A 21,282-nucleotide genomic window follows, 5' to 3' on the forward strand; every position below is an offset into this window, starting at 1 on the left:
AGCAAATACTGTAAAAGGCACAGAATTACCAAAGCAGGAGGTGGGTATTAGAAGTGTAATTTGCACTTAGGCATAGGTTGATAGGATTGCATAAAAGAAAGTAAGCATAGTAGTGAAAATAAGGAGATTATGAAAGTAAAGACTGCATCCCAAACCCTAATTAGTCAGGTTATCTGTATTTCAGCTTTCACATTTGCTCATTAAAAGCACTGGGGGTTTTTTTCACCTTGATTCATATTCTTAGAAAATCTTATGCCAGGATTCTGGCCATAAAGATTTTACATTATACTAATGTACAATGTGTATCAAATTCTTTGTCTTATTCAAATAATTGATGCTTTATGGAAAGCTGTTGGCCTGAAATACAATTATGCCTATTCATTTCCAGGGAGATAAACCTCAGCAGTTAAGCAGTGCTAGTACATCAAGCTTCTTTTTTAACCAAAAATAAGTACCATTAATTTAAATTCAGTGAAAGCTGTGGATAAAGCAGTGTTAAATGCTCTCAGTGTGAAAAGAAAGTAGCTTAAAAGTTTCATGTGTAACAGTGAAAAGCATTAGCTTGGCTTAATAGATTTTTGTACATACTTATGAAACATTTGACTCTAATATTGATGGTTAACATGTCTGTTCCCCCCTCCAGCCTGTGAGGATTTTGTATTTTTTTGAGTGGGCTCCATCAACTATTTGAATTTCTTTGGCAGAATGACCAACTACTTCTTCACCATTATTTCTTACTGTTCAGTTTCATGATGCAATGTGAAACATATATTTTTATCAAAGTCATCTTACAAATGGTTTTGGCCCTGCCCAGATCATTTCATTGACCGGGCAGAAATTGCTGAGGCTATGGACATAGTAAGTAATATTTGTTTTTCCAAAAATACTTCTGTGGCTAATAGAAACTCTGAAGAAAATATGGGAATCAACAGGTGTTAGAAGGTATTGCGTACTGAGAAAGACAAGAATAAATTGACAGAAAAAGCAACAAACGGTCTGTGAAGTGGTGACATCTAAGAGTATTTTAATTTAAACATTTTTGTAATAAAAATGCTTAGTGGGAAAAGTGTCTTGATGCAAAAGTTTTGAGGAATGCTGTTTAAGATCATTGTGTCTTTTTGTTCTTTTGAACTGAGTAGAGGAGATGTGGTCCCTTCTAATTTACTAGTGTAAAAATTAAATTACTAAGCAATCTCTGCTTGAGTGTCTGCATTTGGGACAGGGAGTAGGGGGAAAATAGGAGGCATAAGGAAAGAGGAATATAGAAGGTCTATTTCTTACATCCTGGTGTTGTTAGATTGTGGGGTCCTTTTGGCAGTTAAAAACTGTAAAAGATGAGTACTAAAACACTGTTAAAGCCTTTGCTTACTGTTAGTATTTTACAGATTTTTTTTTTTCTGAAAGTTATACTTTTTTCTTTCTGACAGATCCTTCTTGCTTTTCACTGCCCACTGCAGTAAGAATTCCCTCTCACCTGATGAGCTAAAGACACGACCCCTAACGACTGCAAGACTGAGCACTGCCGACCTCCCGGTCAGTGAGTACTCACAACTTGAGTTTTGGTACTGTTTTGCTCAGAGATGTGTTTATATTGTCGACCAAAATGGTTCCATCTATGCTTGAAAAGTGCCTGGGAAGATCTCTGCAGGAAAGTGTTTTTGCAGAGGAAAGCAATTTGTCTCAGCACTTTCCTTTAAAGCATCTACTTCAGTCTTTTCCAGCCCAACTGAATTACCTCAGAAGGCCTCACTAAAAGAAATGTGCCTTTTTCCTATCTACCTGCATGTTCATTTGCTGGACTTGCTCATTCTGACAAATTCAGGATCAAATGAGGATGTTAGGAGTTTATTGCTCCTGGCATCAAAGGCAATTTTTCTTCACTCAAATGAGGCTTTTGTTCAGATTCTGAACACAACAAATACATAGTCTGTAGGATTGGCTACATACCATGAAGTTCTGTGTCTGTGTATAGAGCATATAGGCTGTGCAGAGAAAAGACAAAGAGAAGAAACTTTCCCATTATCTGCCCTTTGGTGGTGTCTCTAACTGCTGGTCAGAATGCTCACAAGACACCCTACAATTTAATTACCGTTGTACATATGCTCTGGGAGTTCAGGTAATTAAAGTGCCACACTTATCCTGGTGTGTCCAGCAGTGGAAATGGGCTGTCCTGCTTAGAAGTGGCTGAAGAGTGAAGGAAACATAACCTTTGGTTGATAGATTCCCATAAGGAAATAAGACAAAACCAAACCAAACTTACTTAAAAAAATTTTTTTTTCTTTTCTTTTGGATTTTAATTTTACTGAGTATAATTTTTGGTGATACACCTGAGAATTCATACTCGAGTCATTAAATTCAGTGGCAGTATTTCACAGGAAGCTACTTCTAGATTGTGTCTTTTGTAAAATAAGTCTCTCATTTGGAGTTAGTTTAATATAGCATTTTAAATTGTTTCACTTGTCTTGAAAAGCATGGCAAAATTGTGGGGTTTAGATATGGCAAGCACCAAATTCTGAGGGAATTCTTTTATTCACGCTGAAAAAAATCAGCACATTCTTCTGCATTGTTTGCAATGGGTCATTTGGTTGTCATTACATGTTTTCTGCTGGAAGGTTAATTTCTGACTGCAGGACCATACTTGTTCAGTCTTTAGGCCATTGAGATCCATGCTCTATGCTTACAAAGTAAATACCTCTAAGGGCCTGAACTCTTAAATTTTCAAAATTTATGTAGTGCAAGAAAATGAAAATGAGAAAAACAAGATACTTCAATATAAATAATGCTTTATACTGAGAAAGCAAATCTGGTGGGATTCTGGAGGTTTTAAAATTTATTTTTATTGTTTTATGAGTCTAAGTTTCATGACAGTTTTCTGTCAGTTCTGTATAATTAGAAAAATGAAATAGGGGATTCCTGAAATCTATTTTGACTGTTATAAATGTATCTACATAGTCTATGTATAAGTTATTTGTATATGCTCTGTGTATAAATTCATGTGTTTAAGGGATCTTCATAGCCCATCTTCAAATAGTTAAGGAACAGATTGAACTTCCCACACCAAGTTCCAGGAGAAAAAACATTAAGTGATAAAAAATACTGGTCCAGAAGCTCTCACTTTTGCTGTGTATCTCAACAGCAGTTTGTCAGGGAAAGGTTGCAGAAGTAGGTCCTTGGTGAAAATTTGAAAACACCTGATAGCTCGATCCCAAAATCCCCTGCTCTAATTTTGGTTTGTTTGTTTTTGCTGTCTGTTTTTTAAAATAACAGCAAGCATTAGGTTCCAACAACCAAGTGATCTCCCAGGGTCAGACAGTAGGTCAGTAGCAAAGCTGAACGTGAAATCAAATTCATAATTCCCTGCAGTAATTGAGGTTGAGAATGTGCCTTCTTAAACTTTTAAAATGGTGGCTAGATCCTGTACATTACTTATTTTCATTGCTCTAGAGAATACTGAGGCCAGGAAGGATTTTCAGGGCCTGAAGAAAAAGCTTTTCTCATTGCTCCCCATCATATGTCTGGGGCAGTTTGCTCTGCGTTTGAAGTGTTTGCCTTAGAGGATCTGCAGCTGTTCCTCCAGCTCCGAGAGGGCTCCTCTCAGAGCCCAAGGACAGGGGAGGAACACCAGCACTACGAGATCACACACAGTGTGATACATCAGCTGATCTGGGGTTTCATTTTGGGGCTTTAGGGTTTTGGGGGATGTTCTGTCTTTACGTACCATGTGAGTTTTCTTTAGCTGCAGGTTTGGGGTTGGGGATTTGCCCTGGGTTCTGTCCCAGGTGCCAGTGGCATCACTTGTTTTCAGCCTGCTGTAGGTTCCATTGTTGACTTTACATTTTTGAGCTGGTACTGTCTGTTCTTTATTGCACTCCTTAAACTTGTGTTCCTGTGGATTTTCTGGTGTGATGAGGAAGTGCTGGTAACTTCCCATTTAGTGGAAACCCTTTTGTGTGGTTTGCCCAGCCCTTCAGCACTGCCTGTTTCTGCCTTTTGTTCTTTATGCTCTGTCAAAGACTCACCATCAGTTCCCAAAGAACTATCGAGACTCATTTCTCTCCATTGTCCTTCTCCAGCATCCTCTGTGTTCTTCAGAGGTCATGGCTGTGACATCAATATTTCAGCATATTTGTTAGGTTTGCTGTTTTTAAAACTTCCTTTCTTTTCAACAAAGGCTGCTATCATCCCATCATGGTGGATCAAAGCCTTTAGAAAGTAACTACCTTAGAGAAAAAAACAAGTTTAACTTCTTGAACAAAACCCTTCTGGACTTATCCTCAAGGGAGGACTCAGTTTCTTAGCTTTATGCAACTTGACAGTAAATTCCCTTTTTCTGTGGGATTTGGAAGAAAACAGCCTGTTCATCATGCCAGCTTCTGTGCTCTTAGTTCTGGGTTTGGAGGATTCAAAATTTTTTTCAATTTTAGTGCTGCCACTCTGTATAAAAGAGCATATTCTGTATGGTTTGAAAACCTGCTGTAAATTCCCATTGGTATGAATAGTCAAAACTACTTGAACAAATAGCTGAAGAAGCCCTCTTTTCACTGTCAGACTTGGATGCCTCTACCATGTTGGATTTATTAGTTTGCAACGATTTTTAAAGGGAAAAAAGTTTACAAATAATGTGTTCTTGAGTATTTGTATCTTTTATTTCTTAAGCAGCAAACTCACAGCTAGAGCTTGATAAGTTAAAATAGTAGCACTCAGAAATGGAGCCACAAAACCAATGCAACTTCTGCTATTGATTTTTCTCCTGAGTAACTCTTTTGGCAGCAAAGGCAGATTACCATCCTGTGTAAATAAAACTTACTTGAATTGCTCTAAATTATAAACTAACCAATAAATCAGCATTGCTACAGTGTTGTCCTCCCATTCCTTGCCCCATACCTGAAGTCCGTATCCCAAATAAGAAACAATGCATCAGAAAATTGTTTTAATTTTATTTTTTAAATAAATACAGAAAAATGGACACTGTCCTGGAATTATCAGCAAAAATTAAGCATGATGAAAGAGCAGGGACATATATGCAGTTAAAATAAGTCACTGTAATGTGGTAATTACAGAAGTAGAATTAAAGTGTTGCCATGCTTTTGAAAATTATGCCATAGCACCAAGTACCATTTCTTTACATTTTTGTCTTTGTTATGAAGTTCAGGAGAATATTAATGGGGCTTAACCTATCTACTTTTAGGAGTGGTTTTAAATTTATCAGGACATATGCCCACACGTTGGCCTTAGCACTGCAAATATATTTGTTGGGAGAGAAATTTATTTGGCAGCATTCTCTAAGACACAAGATTTGATAGGAGGAAATGAAGCACTGCCATTTCTCAAGAACTACATGAGCAGATGAGGAATTGAATATTACTATGGATAAATTCAGGCCTCTGTCAGATGTATGGAATATGGGAATAATTCAAGCAGAGTAGTAAGTCTAGGATAATTAAAAAAATAAATTACTGTATCTTAGAACATTTTAATGGACTCTAGATATAAGTGTTCAGACTGAGAAGGATGTAGTGAAAAAACTAACTATATAAAAATACCAAATTATCACTAAAGATCAAGTAAAAATGTACTGGAAAAGATAACTGGATATTTGAAGTCCTGCTGTTTGGTTTGTGGGTTTTCGGTTTTTTTATTAACTGACTACTATGTAGCATACAAAGTTGAGAGTTGACAAATAGATGCTGATAATATTTGCTATTTTGTAAGAATACTCTTGCAGTCAGGTACAAATTTTGTTAACAGTAATCTGCATTCTGTGCCATGACATTCCGTAATTCATATATTCTTCAAATACTTCGGTGGTATATGAGGTATTGTGTGAAAAAGGACATTGTATAATTAATATATTTTTTATAAACTTGAGTAGGATATGAACCTCTGTGTGAAAAAGGCTCTGTGGGGAAAAAAATACTTGAGCTTTGACCTTTGATTTTTCTCACAAAGGGCAAGCTTTAATATATGTCATACTCATTTTAAAAAGAAAACTCCTCTTTTGCCTTCTATGGGAATATGAGACTGTGGGTGAAAGGGTGGGGGAAAATTCTGTAGGTATTCAGACTGGCCTAGAGTGGAAGGTTGTGGGAAATGTTAGGATAACCACCTGAATGCTTCTTGAAGTGAGACTGAAGGGGACAGGTCTTGCCTGGAAACTCTAGAAATGACATTCTGTGCATTCTGGGGCTGTCCTTAGAGAGCCCAAAGAAAACAGTTACAGCTTGTGACAGATTGTTCTCTATGAAATAGTCTGTATAACCTGCTGCAGGCACTGAATAGGGGCATCTGACGTGAAGGAAGATGTAAAATCCTGTCTGTGGTGCTCTTGGTAATCTTTCCTTTACTTAAAGTTTTATCCCTTTCCTGTACTGAAAACTCAGCAATGGCAATTCTAGATTTTCATGCAACCGATTCTGAAGTCTTCCTAGAAACTTGGTGGGGTTTCAAAACAAGTTCTGTGTGTTGAGATTGATGTAGCCCTTCTTGTTTGATGATGAATCCTGGGCTGAACTATTTCAGAGCTACCTTGTGAAAAGGGAAAGGTTCTCAGTCAGCATCTGTCGTGGAAGAAACCCGGTTTGTAATTACTTCATGACTGGTGTTTGAGATGGTGTGACTGTGTAGGTGTCTGATAAATGTTTTTGGTGGAATAGAGCACACATATGAAGAATGAATGGATAAAGCTACTCTCAGTTCCATTCGTTCCAGTCCAGGCTGGTGCCTTTGCCTTCATGAGCAGGTTATTTTTGTGTATTTAAGGAAAAAGAAAAAAAGAGATCTTTAAGATAAGGGAATATTGATAAATAGATGTTTTCTTTCAGGTTTTTCTTTTGCTTTTTATTGTGCTCTTTGTGTTTCTAGAAGTAGCAGGTACAAATAAAAAATGAAGTTATAAAATACAGTCAGACTGAATCAGTCTGAAATTAAATCACAACTTCTAGTCAGCAACCTGTGTCTGCTTGGATAGGATCTTCAAAAATCAGGTGCAATAGAAAGAAAACAGAAGTAGATAAAAACTGAACTGCCATCACAGTGGGAATCAAAACATTCATCGTTCCCTGCCATTGTTTGTAGGGGAAGCACTACTCCATCACTACTGACAGCCACGTGTGCTTGTGGCTGAAGCTGGGACATGAATCAGGGACAGTGAGCCTGAAGAAAGGCTCGGGTGTCATCCTGGTATTGACTGCAGGAAAGGAGTCACGGAGTGAGCAGGACACCTTGCAGGAATAAATGAGTTTTGCATCATAGGGAGGCCTCCAAGGGTGCTAATGATGCAGTAGAGGAGCGTGTCAGTAGGACTATGGAGAGCGACAGGGCTGTGCTGCACTGCAGCCCTGTGCCATTCCAGGAGGTCTATGAGCCAAGATGAGCCATAACACAAATATTTTGTGTTCTACACTCTTATTCTGCATTTAAACTTGAAGCTGTGTGCAAGGGAGGTTGTGGTTTGCTAGTTGTCTTCAAGCTATTATTTATCATCAGTGTCGCTGGGCCTCTTACTAGTTTGTATTTGCATAAATATGTCTCAGAGTGTTGGTGCCTTTACAGCGACCTGAAATGGAAAACAGCATGACTACTATTGTCTTACGTGATCTACTATAGAAAACCAAAACATACCTAAGCATGAATTTCATCAGATTAATTTAAAATTATAAACTCAATATAACTGGATTTTTATTTTATTTTACCTTGTACCTGCCCACCTATTTTACTGGCAGCTGGGTCTCACTTTTTTGAGCATGTGCAGCAGAAGCAGCTTTGCTTCATGCAGGTCCTTACTGACCCAGCTTTTTATACCCCCTGGCAGTCTGCTCCGTGCTTGTACAACACCAGGTTAATCACCAGTCCTGTGAACATGTGCATTAAAACAATCTGCCTACTGGTAGAGATACATTGTTTTTTTCTTTTGCTTTACAAGACTTCTTATTTTTTAATATTAGCTTTGTCCTAACTGTCATGTGGCACATTTCACGGACAGTTGAAGTTTCCCTCACTTTAGCAGAAATCCAGCTTATTTTGCAGATACCCACTTTTGAGAATAAGCATCTGCAGCTACTCAAGACACAGAGATGCTGGTGAATGTGTCTAGGCATCTTCATTTGTTGTTCTGTGCTGCCTCTGAATAAATATGCAGAATATCTGGCAGTTGAGCAGTCACAATGCAAAAAGAGAATCACACTGGTGTTTTGTTATGTGATAGCGGGCTGTGCTGCTGATTGTAAAGCACGTAGTTGAACCCAAGTGGAAGGAATTTTTCTTTTTTCAAAAAATTCCTAAATATTTGTATTATCTCTTTTTTTTTTTGAGTCGATCTCCTTAGCAACAGAAACAGATGTTTCTTTTCTCTTAGTCATGCATTCAAAGAAAGTAGCTGCTTCAAAAATAATGAAAGCAATTTCTATGAATTGGGTAGCTATTAATTGTTGCCAAGATGTTTTAGGATGATAATAAGATATGCAACAATTGGCTTTTTTCTTTAATTGAAATATAGCTATCTAGTTAACCTGTGCTGGTTAGGTGAGCTATAATCTATCTGCTCTTATAGTGCAGTTGTTGTGTGATAAAGACAAGAGTGAGCTTGACTATTTCTGGTTTCTTGAGGAGATACACAGTATCAATGTGCACCTAATGTTTTATTAATTTATGACTTCAAAGCAAGTCAGTGAAGAGTTTGCCTTTAAGACAACGAACTAAATATGCATGGCCTTACAAATATATATTTTTGTGTGTCAATTTACAATATGAAATGTTATAATTAATTCTAAACATGGACTTCGTTTTACAGTGATGCTCTTTTTTCATATTACTGTATATTTTTCTCTGGATTTTGATTGTACAATTTAAAGCTGTTATTTGGTTTCAAAAGGGTTTAATGATCCGTAATCTTCATCTGTATCGCCAGGACTGCATTCCTAATTCACAAGAAATTGGCACATGTAGGTGAAATGTAGAAAGAAATGAGTTAGGACTGCAACAGCAGAATATGGACTGGTCTCTCTAAGCCAAGAGAAGCAGAGTTACCTCTGCAACTGGGAGAGGGAAGGACCTTTGCTGCTCCCCTAGTCCTGAGTGATTGTCATTTAGGATAACTGCATGTGCATGGACCCACAATGCACGAAAACCAGCGCAAAAAATGAACCTTCATTCTTGATGGTATTGATCTACTTAGTTCATCACATGGCGATTTAGTAGCAGTGTAGAGGGGAAAAAACTCTTGTTCAGATGGGTGAAACTGGGAAGCCTTAATCTCAGCTGGAGCTAAACTAGCTGGTCTTCTTTTACAAGCACATTCTCCTGCAGCATGCATGTGCACAGCAGGAAAAAGAAAACAGAGCCTTTGACAAGAATTTACCAGCAAAACTTGGAGAAGGAAAAGGTGAAGAGGATTAGTGTTCTGCCACAACCTTTAATCACGTTTGCACTCTTCCTGATGCTTTCCTTTTTTCTTTGTCTCCCTCCAACCCTGAAAATAATAATTCTGGTTGAGACTACTTTGCCACGTGTCAGTGGCAAAAATGGTTTTAAGAAGCTTTACAAAAGAACCATCTGGAGCATATATGAGGGCCAAGAACACTGAGAACTTCCTCCATGGCAGAACTGATGAGCTGGGAGGAGCAGTGAGAAGGAAACCCTGGCTGTAATCCTTTTACCTGGCCAGCACATCAGACAGATGGGCAGGCTGCCCAAGTGCTGTTTCCCCGGTGTTTTGGGTATCAGGTCATTCTCCCCTTTAGGTTTTGCTAAAGCCGTAGTGGAACCATCTGCATTCCAGTTGGATGTGCAGAGTAATCAAAAATACAAATATGAAACCGTCCCTGATTCCTCAGTAAGCGCAGAATCTTTGTTGTATGCTGGAGGTGGGGCTGGTTATCGCAGCTCCTCGGGGATGAGAGTGCTGAAGGAAGGCGAAGCAGCATGATTTGGGCGGGGCTGAAAGGGGAGAGGCTGAGTTTCAGAGAAGATGGACACGGTTACCTGTTCACCCCAGTGTATGTACCCATATGTACATGTACCCACTTCTGTACATGGGTGAGGAGCAAAGGTGTCTTGTGGGAGGACCTCAGAAGGGAAGGCTTTCAGCTGTTGTGGCCAGGGACAATGTTGCAAAAATGACAGGTATTTTTGATGCAGGAAGGAATCTTAGAAAAGAACAAAACCTTGGTGTCTGGTGTGTAGGCAGGGAGGCAGCCTGCAATGGGTGGCTGTTTCTCTGTAGGCAGTCCTTGCTTGGTGCTGGCTGCTAAAGTGAGTTATTAAAGTAAGTTAAATGTTATTCCTACTCAGTGTTGAGTTTACTCCATTTATTGTAGGTGAAACAAATATTGACACTATAAAATAAGAGTAGTTAAATGAAATCTTACTGCCAGTGTCATCTTCTGTAAATGTAATTAAAACATGTATATGAACTCTTTAGTCAGGCATTTCATCCAGGCTTTGGTTCATTGGGTTGCTGCTGACTCTCTCCTAGTTGAAGTCTTGGAGTAGGAGGCCTTTTCTGGGAAGCAGGAGATGGTGCAAATTCTTTCACGGCAGCTGCAAATAAGGCAGTGAGGAAGCCCTTTGTCACTTGGAGAAATAATGAGCATGGCTCTTTGCAAGATGCCCTGTTCTGCAGGAGTGCCTGAAAGCTGGGGACTGCAAAGTGGAAAAAGAGTAAGGTGGTTTGTGATGAGAGCAAAAATTCACTTAGCTGGTGTCTCCTCTGCTGACCATCCAGCCTTTCAAATATTTCCCTTGGCACCAGCTGTCCTGGTGTTTCCTGGATTTTGGAATATCACTGCTTACATATTGGTGCTCTTTTTGAATAAATGTGGATGATTCCTACAGGGTATTTTAGAGGAAAATGCAGATATTTCTTTTGTCTTCCCTGTGTGTTTGTTTCATGTGCAAGCTGTCTGTTACTGTCCATAGATTTACTTACTTGCTTAAGAGAGAATTTAGAAGAAAATTGCTAATTCTTTTATCATGAAAGTGGACTAAAAAAATAACACTGTCTAAAAAAGGAAGTGTTCCAAATGTCTACACAGTTTAATGGGCACAGCTCTTCAAATGCTCCTGTAGCAAATGGGGGCCTTTTTAACCTTCCTGGTAAATTACCCTTTACGGTAAAATAGCTGATAATTCTGCAGCTCTTCATGATGTCTGTCCACAAGTTATTTTTAAAGACAGGCTTGTCATGAAGAATACTTCTTTGATATTGAAATAATGAATTCCACTCAGTTTAATGCTAATGAGAATGAGACATGATTTTTTTGTTTCAAGTCAAATTCTGATTTAACTTGAAATGACTACAGTTGGTAACAGAGAAGAGAAATTACACATGTAAAGTTAGTATTTTGAATTATATATGAAAATATAGGGGTTAAATATGCACTTTAATTGGACTGTTTGTGCATAATATCTGTTGGGGTTTTTTTTCCTGCATGAAAAATGTGTGAAGGTAATTTGTTGAATCAATATTCTTGACAGGACTGTTTCAACTGTGGTTTGTGTGTGGTTTGTCAGGGGCCAGGAGAGGATTGTTTTGGTTAGTTTTTTTGTAGTCTGATTTTAATAAACAATCTGAATTAATTGCTTTAGGTTGGTTCTGCCACAAAGTTAGAACAGGCCCTTTGTCTGTGACACTATATAGAGGGTAGTGACACTGTTCTCCTGGAATGAAAGAAAATATATCAGAAAGAAAGCAATGAGGAGTAATTGTCTTCAAATGTTTGGCAACAACCACTCTGAGGCTTCATAGTTACTCTAAGTTGAGGGTAAGTTTTCAGTAAAAATATTGCATACATTAGAATCACAGAACCTCAAATTACTTAGACAGTGATTTACTATTTTTTAAATGATTACTGTAATGATTATTAATTACTGTGACAGATCACAATCACCCAGATATCAACACTGAAGACCACTTTTCATTATATATTCCAGGTGTACTCTTAAAAATCTTACTATATTTAAATAAACTTGTAATACACACACCTTCACAGAACTTACTGTTGTGTGGAATTCATTGTGCTCTCTAGAGAAGTGTAGAATCTGTGGAAAAATGCTTTTCATCCACCAAAGGAAATAGGAAATTTGACAACATGCATTTGTCTACAAAATGGGAAGCAATATCTGATGAAATATGCTTTGTCAATAAAATAAATTGCCAAACAAAATGTAATCCTTCCTCAAAATATGTTTAGCCTACACAGTGAAATAAGCCACTTCCACAAAGTGCATTTGGTTTCTTGAATTATTTTCATTTGCTGTCTATCAGAATCTGTAGATAGTGTGGTGTCTTTTTTTTTTTTTTTTTTTTTTTTTTTGTCAGACACTGTATATCAACCTTTTTTTACTCCATATAGCTAAAATATATTTAATTTGAAGGCAGGCATTGATAGGACAGCTGAAGCTGTTGTTGGTTTAGGTGAAGTGATGCTCGGCAGACAGGCGGGTGTATTTCAAGTATCGCCTCTGAGTGGGGGATTCTGCTGCTCTTGCCGTGCCTTGGGTGTGTTTGGCTTCCCTGTGGGGAGTGGTTCCTGTGAACCTCTGGCTGCAGCAAAGCCAGGTGTGGCACTGTTTGTCTGCGGGATGCCGCTGGGAGCCCCTGGTCAGGTTCCCGGGCAGGCTCTGGTGCCTGTCTGTACTCCCTGTGCCCCTCGGGGCCTCAGCGGAGCCTTTCCCGGACTGCGGCACAGCCCAACCAGGGTCCGAGCCAGACTCGGCCACATGGGCAGGGGGAATGTCTAAGCTGAGGAATAGCTCTTCAGTGTCTAATTAAAAGTTCTGCAGTATTGTAATTCTATTAGACAATACATACATTTTTGTTTTTCAATGACAATTTTTAATGATTTCAAATTTAGAATATTCTCATTGCATATACGGAAACACATATATGTATGGAGTTGGTTATAATTTTAAAGGAAACTTGAGGCCTGTTAAAAATAAATGTATTTGGCTAAACAGAAATTCATTGCTAAGCTTTTGCATCTCATGGAAACAAAAATACACAGTGCTAAAATTGGAAAAGACATCACAGGTCTGGCTCCTTCAAAAATATTTTCCCTGTTGTGTCAGGAAAAACAGAGAGAAATGTGTTAATTCTTGTATGTCACAAAGTAGAAATTCCTTCTAAAATGTTATTTAATGTTCACTGAATTAGCAGCTCTATAACTCTACAATGCATGTTTGTATAGAAATGGGTGAATTGGCCCACTGATATTACCTGGACATTGTGCAGTGTTCCAGGAAGTGTTCGCCTCCTTCCTTTCTCCTTCCAACCAGGATGCTTCTGTTGGTAACTTTATTTGAATGGAGTGTGACTGCCTGAATTAAATAATTAATGCAACACTTGTTGAGATATTTTTACATTAATTTGGAGGGTATTATTTCTCCTGCCCTTTCAGCTGCCATGTTTCTGAGCTAACACAATAGTAATACATTAAAAAATACACATGGGCATAGGACATTGGAAGATTTGACAGAAAGCAGCAGACTAATCTATATGTGACATATAGGAGCTGTTTTTCTCTGAACAACTTAATCATTGAAATGAGAGATGAGCCCAAGTACCTGAGGATAACTTGGGTACTTGGGTAAATGTCAGAGCTGTTGCATTTTCCTCTATTTTAATGTAAATCAGGATTGTTCACTCTTTCCTCGTGTGATTTAATGCAGTAAATCTTTATGGGAGCTGTCTGAAAATTAATAGCTGTTGTAGAAAAAACTAATAGTAATAGAGCTTTAAATTATGTTTTTGAATTATGTATCATTTAATATTGTATTTCATAATTGTATATAGCACAATTAATGAAATACCAATTAAAAAAAGAAGTCGTTATTTTTAAATGTAGCTGTTGCACATCAATCCATTCTTTTTGCTTCAGCTTGTTAGTGCACCAGTGATTAAATTACAGTTACAATTCCCCCTAATATATTTTGCAGTCTAAATAACCTGAATAACATTATTCTGAGTTTGGGAGACAGGGGTACTAGAAGAGATTAGGACTGAAAATTAGGTCTTGAGGCATTTGTAGCTTCTGTGTATGAGATAAGAAGTTTTATGAATTGGTGTTTTCTGCATCTCTGTCAACTTCAACGTAGATTTTGAACTTTTTCACCATGTCTGCTGACTTTGATTAAGGGCTAAGAGATCTCAAAGATAATTAATTTCCTGTAAGATGGCAGAGAATTTTCAATGCTTGTATTATGGGGACCTCTTAGAAAAGAGAACAGATTTCAAACTGCCTCAGCTCTAGAAAAGTGTCCATTGGTGAATGTAGCTGGGAGGGCAGCAAAGTCAATCAAACACAGACAAACATATATGCAATCAGCAACTGAATTTCATCGCTTCCATTGCTCACAGAATTAATAGCTTTTGTTGAGAAATTAGCAATGCATGGTTTCATCACAGAGGGTTTAAAAATATATATAGTGTTTGGCTTTTGTGGGGTTTTTTGTAGCTTGCACGTCTTGCTTTTTATGAAATTTTCTGCAGTATCTCGCTTTAAATGACTACGTTGAGTCTTCATGAAAAATTAATATAAAGAGTAGGGAAAATTAAGTGAAAATGTGTACGGGCCTGATAAAATTTGGTGAGGTTGTAGTATAACTGTAGATAATTTTATATCCCGTCTCTGAGGTAGTCTCTTGCAGACTGTGCTGTGTATTTGCCCTTGGATGAAGAAATAAAGTATCGAATTCTTTCCCATTATATTGAAATTGATTAGAGATAAACAATATTTGAGTTTAATTAGTTTTAAGGAAGCCTAATAATTGGAAGGCAAAAATGACTGCTATTTGAATCCCAGCATTCAAAGTGTATAGAAAATGCTGGAATTTTCTCCAGGTTAACATTGTATTTAAGCATTCTAGTTGTTTCATAAAGAGAAAGGCAATGTGCCTGTTCATTTGGGTTTATTCATACGGTGGTATTACAGACAGAAAAATGGATGCACTTCAGGAATAAAATGTCCTGCATAAATTTTTAAAATACATTTCTAAAATCCTGAAATGATGAATATTAAAGCAGTTTTATACACACTGTGTTAGTGTTCCATAGCAGCTGGCTAAAGTGATAGCGACCAATATTTTTATTCTTATTTTGTTTGGTCCTTTGTCGTTCTGTGTTAATGTGCTGTCCCAAGGCCTTGAGTGCAGCAGTTCCTTATGCTTAGGTTATGTCCTTTGAAGGAAAGGAACCAGCCTTTTTCTCAGTGATACCCAGCAATAGCTCATCTCTTGATCACTGCATGAAGAGCAGTATTAAGAGTTGCTGGCCCTGAGCATTGTTGCTGCAGAGCACAAAAAAGCAAGGAGTGGATGGTGGTGTTTAGTCCTGGGCTCCTGCATCGCGTCACCTGCTCTCATCATCCATCATCACCAACCGCAAACCTCTTCACATCACCTCTCGCTAACAGGAGGATAAATTGACTTATAAATCTTACTTGCCATTAAAAATTATTAAATTACTGAATTTGTGTATATTACTGTAAGAATAATAGCATTTCTAGATGAACTTGTATAAAACTCTGCAGGTAACTTACTGGAAACCTGTCCTCGAAGACTTGTATAGGTTCCTGCAAGGATTTTGGCATTCAAAGATACTCTGTACCTATTTCTGTTGGGTTTTTAGTGCATTTTTTATTATCTGACGTGCTGGAGTGATTTCTGTCAGTTTTGGTTTTCAGTGCACTTTCTCTGTGCTTTATGCTACAGCCTCTTCCCTGAAGCTGGTAGCCCGCTCTTTTAATCTGAACTTTTCACTGTGGTGCCTTTGCAGCTTCTTCAGCCATGAGCTGTTGACACAGACGAGCTGCATTTGTGGTACAAGCCTGTGTTTGCTCCTCAGCAGTGAGCAAATTATATATACAACATGGAAAGTGCCTCAAACTGCAGTTTTTGGTGTGCACTTGAAATTTTCTTTTCTTTGATTGTGACATTTTTTTGTCACGAAAGTTGTCAGGGACCAGTGGTCCTTGAAGTGATGCAGCTTAGTGCTTTGGTTTGCTCTGTCTGAATAAGCTCCCACTATCCATTGTGGATACAGGAATGATATGCCATCAAATTGGCACAGTGATAACACACACCTTTGGAATTTCTCTCTTTCTGTAGTGTGTGTGCCATGCTTCAGTTGCTGCAGATACGTTTGGGTTTTTTTTGTTGTTTTGGTTTTTTTTTAAGTGCTTTGGTGTATTTAAATGGCTATGTTCTCAAAAGGCTGTTTTTTAATTTTCCTTCTGTGTGACTGTGTAGGAAGGGGGCCCAGGGAGCAGTGCCTCACAGCATAATTCTCCTGACTTCCCTTGTTTCTCAGCATTAATTGTCAGAGTTGATTTGGAAAGAGTTACCAAAACCAGGAGTTACAGACACCACAACTGAGACAGTTCCATTTTCAATCTTTCTCTGCCAGTCAAGGGGGCTCTGGTTACACTGGAGTAAAATTATGTGATAGTTTTCTTAATATAAACCTTACAGTGTGTGTTGAAGAAAATTGTAGTTCTAACACTCTTTGAGACAATTTGCTTTGTTTCTTTTTATATCAAGATCCTTTATGAAAAATGGTTGTTTAAAAGTAGAGAAAATGTATAATATTTGTGAAAATCAAATGATTTTTGATAGAGCTGGGAGGATTCATTTCTTGGGAAGGGTAACTGCAGTCTTAATCCATAACTTAGAAAGATGAATCATTTGGAAAAGAAAGTCATAATAAATGTTCATTTAATTAGTTTTGCAGAGGAACAAACTATAGCAAGAAACATTGACATTAAAAGAAGTATAATTTTAAATTAAGTTCTAAATGAGAATTGCTGTATTGATAAGTTGAACAAAAGCAACTGTCTAAGGAGGATTCAAAAAGCAATGTGTACAACTTATCAGAGTGAAATAGCTTTGTGCAAACACGTATTTTGGTAAATTATTGAAGTGAGCATTATGAATGCTTTTTTGAGTGGAGTGATGATGCAAGCCTTCATCTAGGAGTTAATATATCACCTGGAAAAAGTACCAGTTATCTCCATGCAATTTTCAACAATATGAGTATAACTGCAGAAAAACCAAAGCACAGCCTTCAAATTAAGGCAGTGAGCTTCCAAGAAAAATTAAACAACCAGAATATAAATGGATTAGCAGAAGAGATGAACTTAAATATAAAGGAATGGAAATTAGTTCACATGAGGTTGCTCACTCTATGAGTTTTATATTAATAAGAGGTTATTATGTACTGATTGGTACATGAATGCATTTATTTTTTAAAAATAAATTTGATCTCAAGGAGTTTCATTGACCTTGTGTCCTGAGGTGTTGCATGTTGTGTTCTTTAAAATGTGAGACTGTAGAAGCAGTATGATGCAAGCCCACAGTTAAGTGCTCAAGAAAGCAATCTGTTAAACTAAGCAAGACTTGTATCTTTTAAATGTTTTATTATCAAAACCTACCAAAGAATATAAATACATACCAATGCTTGCTGTTCTGATCCTTACAGTTTTGGTCCATTTTTTTTAAAGATGTTTGGTTTGTATAGGGAGAGTACAATTGATGCCATGTTCAGGTGCAACATCTCAGTTTGCATCTCTAGTTTAAAAAGAAATATTTCCAACTCAAAATAAAATTCCTTCTAGTATGGATAATTAAGTTCATGGCTGCAAATGACAGAGGCTCAACCAAACCAAGATATTGCATATCTGAAGTATTGTAGTAAAGGGAAGCAGTGGAATAACATCTGCCCTGTGTAATACAAGGGAAGGTAGTTTGAAGTCTTGAAAGCAGGAGGGATGTGAAATAGTTATTGACATGAATGAGTAATTGATTGATCAGGTAATAACTATCCTAATTTAAACCTGACAAAGAAATTGATACTTGATATCGTTAAATATCCTCTAATAAAGCAGAAAGGAGATGGAAGAAAGGTGAGGGTGGTTGTGAGTGGCTTTGATAAACAAATGCAATATGGAATGACTGAGAAACAATAGGAGACAATTAAAGGTACAATTTTCTAGTCATTTTTTAGACTGTAGGCATTATGTCCAGCTTTAACAATGGAGGAAAATGAGGGAAATTACTGAAACTAGGAAAACATGGCATTATCCTGTGTTTGCAGAGGGTCTGTGTGCCCTACGCAGTTATTACATTGTAATTATTTTAAATGAGCTCTATAAAAGCATTATGTCATTCCTAAACTTTTTGATGAGTTTAAGAATCTGTGTTCTGATTTTTTTTGTGTGTGTGTTTGTGTGTTTTTTGGTTTGTTTTTTTCCCACATCACATACATGGGATTTGCAACTAATTAATAGATTTAACACTTTTAAAAATGTTTGTGTGCGATTTCCACTTCTAGGTAAGTTCTTGCACAGAACTGTGTACATGAAAGAGATCATAAAAACAACAATAACCTGAATTCGCAGATTATTTGCTTTTGCTTATATTATTGTTGGTGAACTGTCAAAATACCAGAGAAAAGAAGGCAAAAGTTATTGCTTTTTGCTGTTGTCTAATACGTGCTTGTAATTTGGTAACCTGCTCTCCAGGGTAATTAAAGATGTAGTTTATTCCCACAATTCTAAGGGAAAAGATCAGAAACATTTCACTGAAGGACCAGACTATGTGCATTAGCCCTTAAGTATAGGAAAATAAGTTTATGGTTTGTAATAATTGTGATAATCATTGTGTTTAGGTAACTTAGAACCCTTTATTGATCACGTTAATTATTAACAGCTCCTGAAGATGCATTCTAAAAGTGTTCACAAAATTAATCTACTGTACCAAGTTTTTGTTTTCTGGATTTCTTAATGAAAATGAAGCAATATTTGAGTTAAAAATCAAATATCATTTCAATGATTATTAAAAAAAAGAAGTACTCAGTTGCATAACTTTAGGACTAAAGAGCCTGCACTCCATCAGAATTTCTGCATAGATAGCAAAAAGAAAAGGAAAAGCAGTCCTAATTAGGATGATCTTCTGTCCCATGTGGTTAGAATTTTTTTTGACCCCAATGTAAATTCCAATTGCTTGAAATTGAAGTTTTGTGTGTTTCTAAAATTAACCAAAGCTAACCTGTGTTTTTCTAAGATAGAATATTTAACGTTTATTTAATGTATGTTATCACGCTACATTTTTTTTGTAACTATTGCTTTGGAAAAATGAGGATTTTGAGTAGTTTTTATAGGGTGCTCCACTGGGGCTTAATGTAATTAAAAAACATCACTGTGATACAGATCACACTCAATTATAACAGTGGCCATTAAGGAGGCAGAGAATGCTAAAAATAAAGTAGTTAGGCTCCAATCTTATGTTCAGAGTAGAAAGAACAAATACCATGGAAGTAGTATGTATCCATAGGATATTGAAAAATTATTTGATAATCATGAAAATATGCTCTGATGGCAAAGTTACTCAAGATCTTTGGTGCCACAGAACTTAATAATTTGGACTACAAAAGTCTTAATATTTTTGAGGAGTTTCATATAGAAATTTGTGTGCAAGAGGACATGGCTTCTTTAACTGAGCCCAGTGAGTGCAACTGTAAAACAAGGTATCATATGTCAACTTTAATAGAAAGCCTCTTGCAAGAGAAAAAGAGGATGTTCTAGAGAAAGTGAACCAAGTCAAGTAAGGAAGCACATGCTCAGATATGCACATTATTGGAAATTACATGAACAAGGAAAAAATTATGGTGATATATCAGTTGCTTCCATCATCTGTTGGTCTGAAATTATTTTGTCAATTCATTTTTTTAGAGATAATGACATCTCCTGAACCAATCAGTTCCTATTGCCAGTGGCACTTAGCTCCTGTTAGCACCCTGTGGAACCATCAGATCAGATCAAGTGAATTAATCTGTGACAGGCACAGTAAAGGACAGCAGCATTTATCATCTCTGAGGTCATCCTTCACAGCAGCACTGCCAGGGCTGCAGTCCTTGCTCAGCAAAGCACTTTTCACTGAGTGAATGATCTGGATGGGCCATGTGTGCCTCCTTTGTGTCACATGTTTAGCTTTTAGAGCATCTGTGATAATGAGGGGTGCCCAGAAGTGGCACAGCATAACAGACTGGTTTGGCTTTTACATTTGGAATGGAACGTCCTGTTGGAACACGGAATTTTAGAACTAGAGGTGAGAAAATTCAGGCTGTAAATAAAAAGACATCCTGGAAGACTGCAAGATCAGGAAGAAAAGAAAATACAAAACATGAACCCCAACAAACCACAAAATTTTCTTTATATGGTAAAAAACACCATAGGCAGGTTAATTAAGTAGGCATAGTTGACATGGACTTGAAAAGACCATGACTCTTCCTCGTTACTCAGTAGGCAGCTGTAGTATTTGTTCTGCTTAACCTTGTAACTGGGGCACTTGTAAGAGCAGAGGATAAGGGATGTTTATTTAAGGATGTTTCTCCTTGGGTCTCAGTGTGATGAAGCTCTTAGTCTGTGCTGTTTTCCTTGCTTCTGCTGCTCCTTTCCTGTCCTCACTTCTAAATTTGAGACTTTCTCCACATTTGACAAAATCCTAAAGACAGTTAAATTATGCCAGTCTATAGGACAGACATCCTATAACCTTGAAGGAGGGCTGGCATTATTTTTCCCAGTGGTCCAAAATGGAAAATTTATTGGAATTTAGTGCACATTCTCTCTGTTTCCTCATATGTATTTTCTTTGGATGGTTCTTGTAAGGCATCCTGTCACTGGCAGAGATTGCAGATATGTGGCAGTGCTGAGGTCATGATTGCCTCAGGTCAGCATCCTGTAGCCTGCAGACCTCCATGAAGAGTCCTGCAGACCAAGAGCAAGTCTAAGCTGTTGGAAGTGTGTGTACCAACAGTTAAAAAAAAAAAAAAGTCTTGAGACTTAACCACATCCTACCCAAGCAGTGTCTATTTCTTTTGAATGGTTCTGTTGTAGAAAGGCTCCCTCATCCACAGCATCTCTGGAATGAAGCCTGCTTTCCTGGATTACATGGTCTCACTGTATTTTATTTTGTTTATTTTTCCCCTTTTTCTTTTTTCCCTTGTGGTTGGAGCATTTATTAAGTTTCCCTCGAAGGAAATGCCCGATTTTTCATAAGAAGAGGTATCAGGTCTAATGTGATCATCATCATAGGAAGATCTGTGATTATGAAAGTCTTAAGTACCATTGGTCCTTAATGGTCTGCTTCTCTTAAGTACAAAAAGAACAAATGATCTCCCTCATAGTATGCATAAGTTTCAAAGAAATCAAACTATGCTGTAATTTGTCTCAAATAGCAGAGAATTCAGTTATAATATATCTAGCTCGTTAAAACTGCACTTTTTGATAGAAA

General features: G+C 37.4%; 1 protein-coding gene across 1 annotated transcript in view; it reads left to right on the forward strand.

Annotated features, from left to right (window-relative positions):
- TENM2 (teneurin transmembrane protein 2) overlaps positions 1–21,282 on the forward strand; it is a 744,328-nt gene that overhangs the window by 186,940 nt on the left and 536,106 nt on the right. Inside the window, exon 5 of the mRNA XM_069029269.1 lies at positions 1,428–1,533. The gene's annotated coding sequence lies outside the window, so the exon portion shown is untranslated. The remainder of the gene's footprint in view (positions 1–1,427; positions 1,534–21,282) is intronic.

The sequence above is a fragment of the Aphelocoma coerulescens genome, chromosome 13 (genome assembly GCF_041296385.1).
Source record: "Aphelocoma coerulescens isolate FSJ_1873_10779 chromosome 13, UR_Acoe_1.0, whole genome shotgun sequence".
Classification (NCBI taxonomy): domain Eukaryota; kingdom Metazoa; phylum Chordata; class Aves; order Passeriformes; family Corvidae; genus Aphelocoma; species Aphelocoma coerulescens.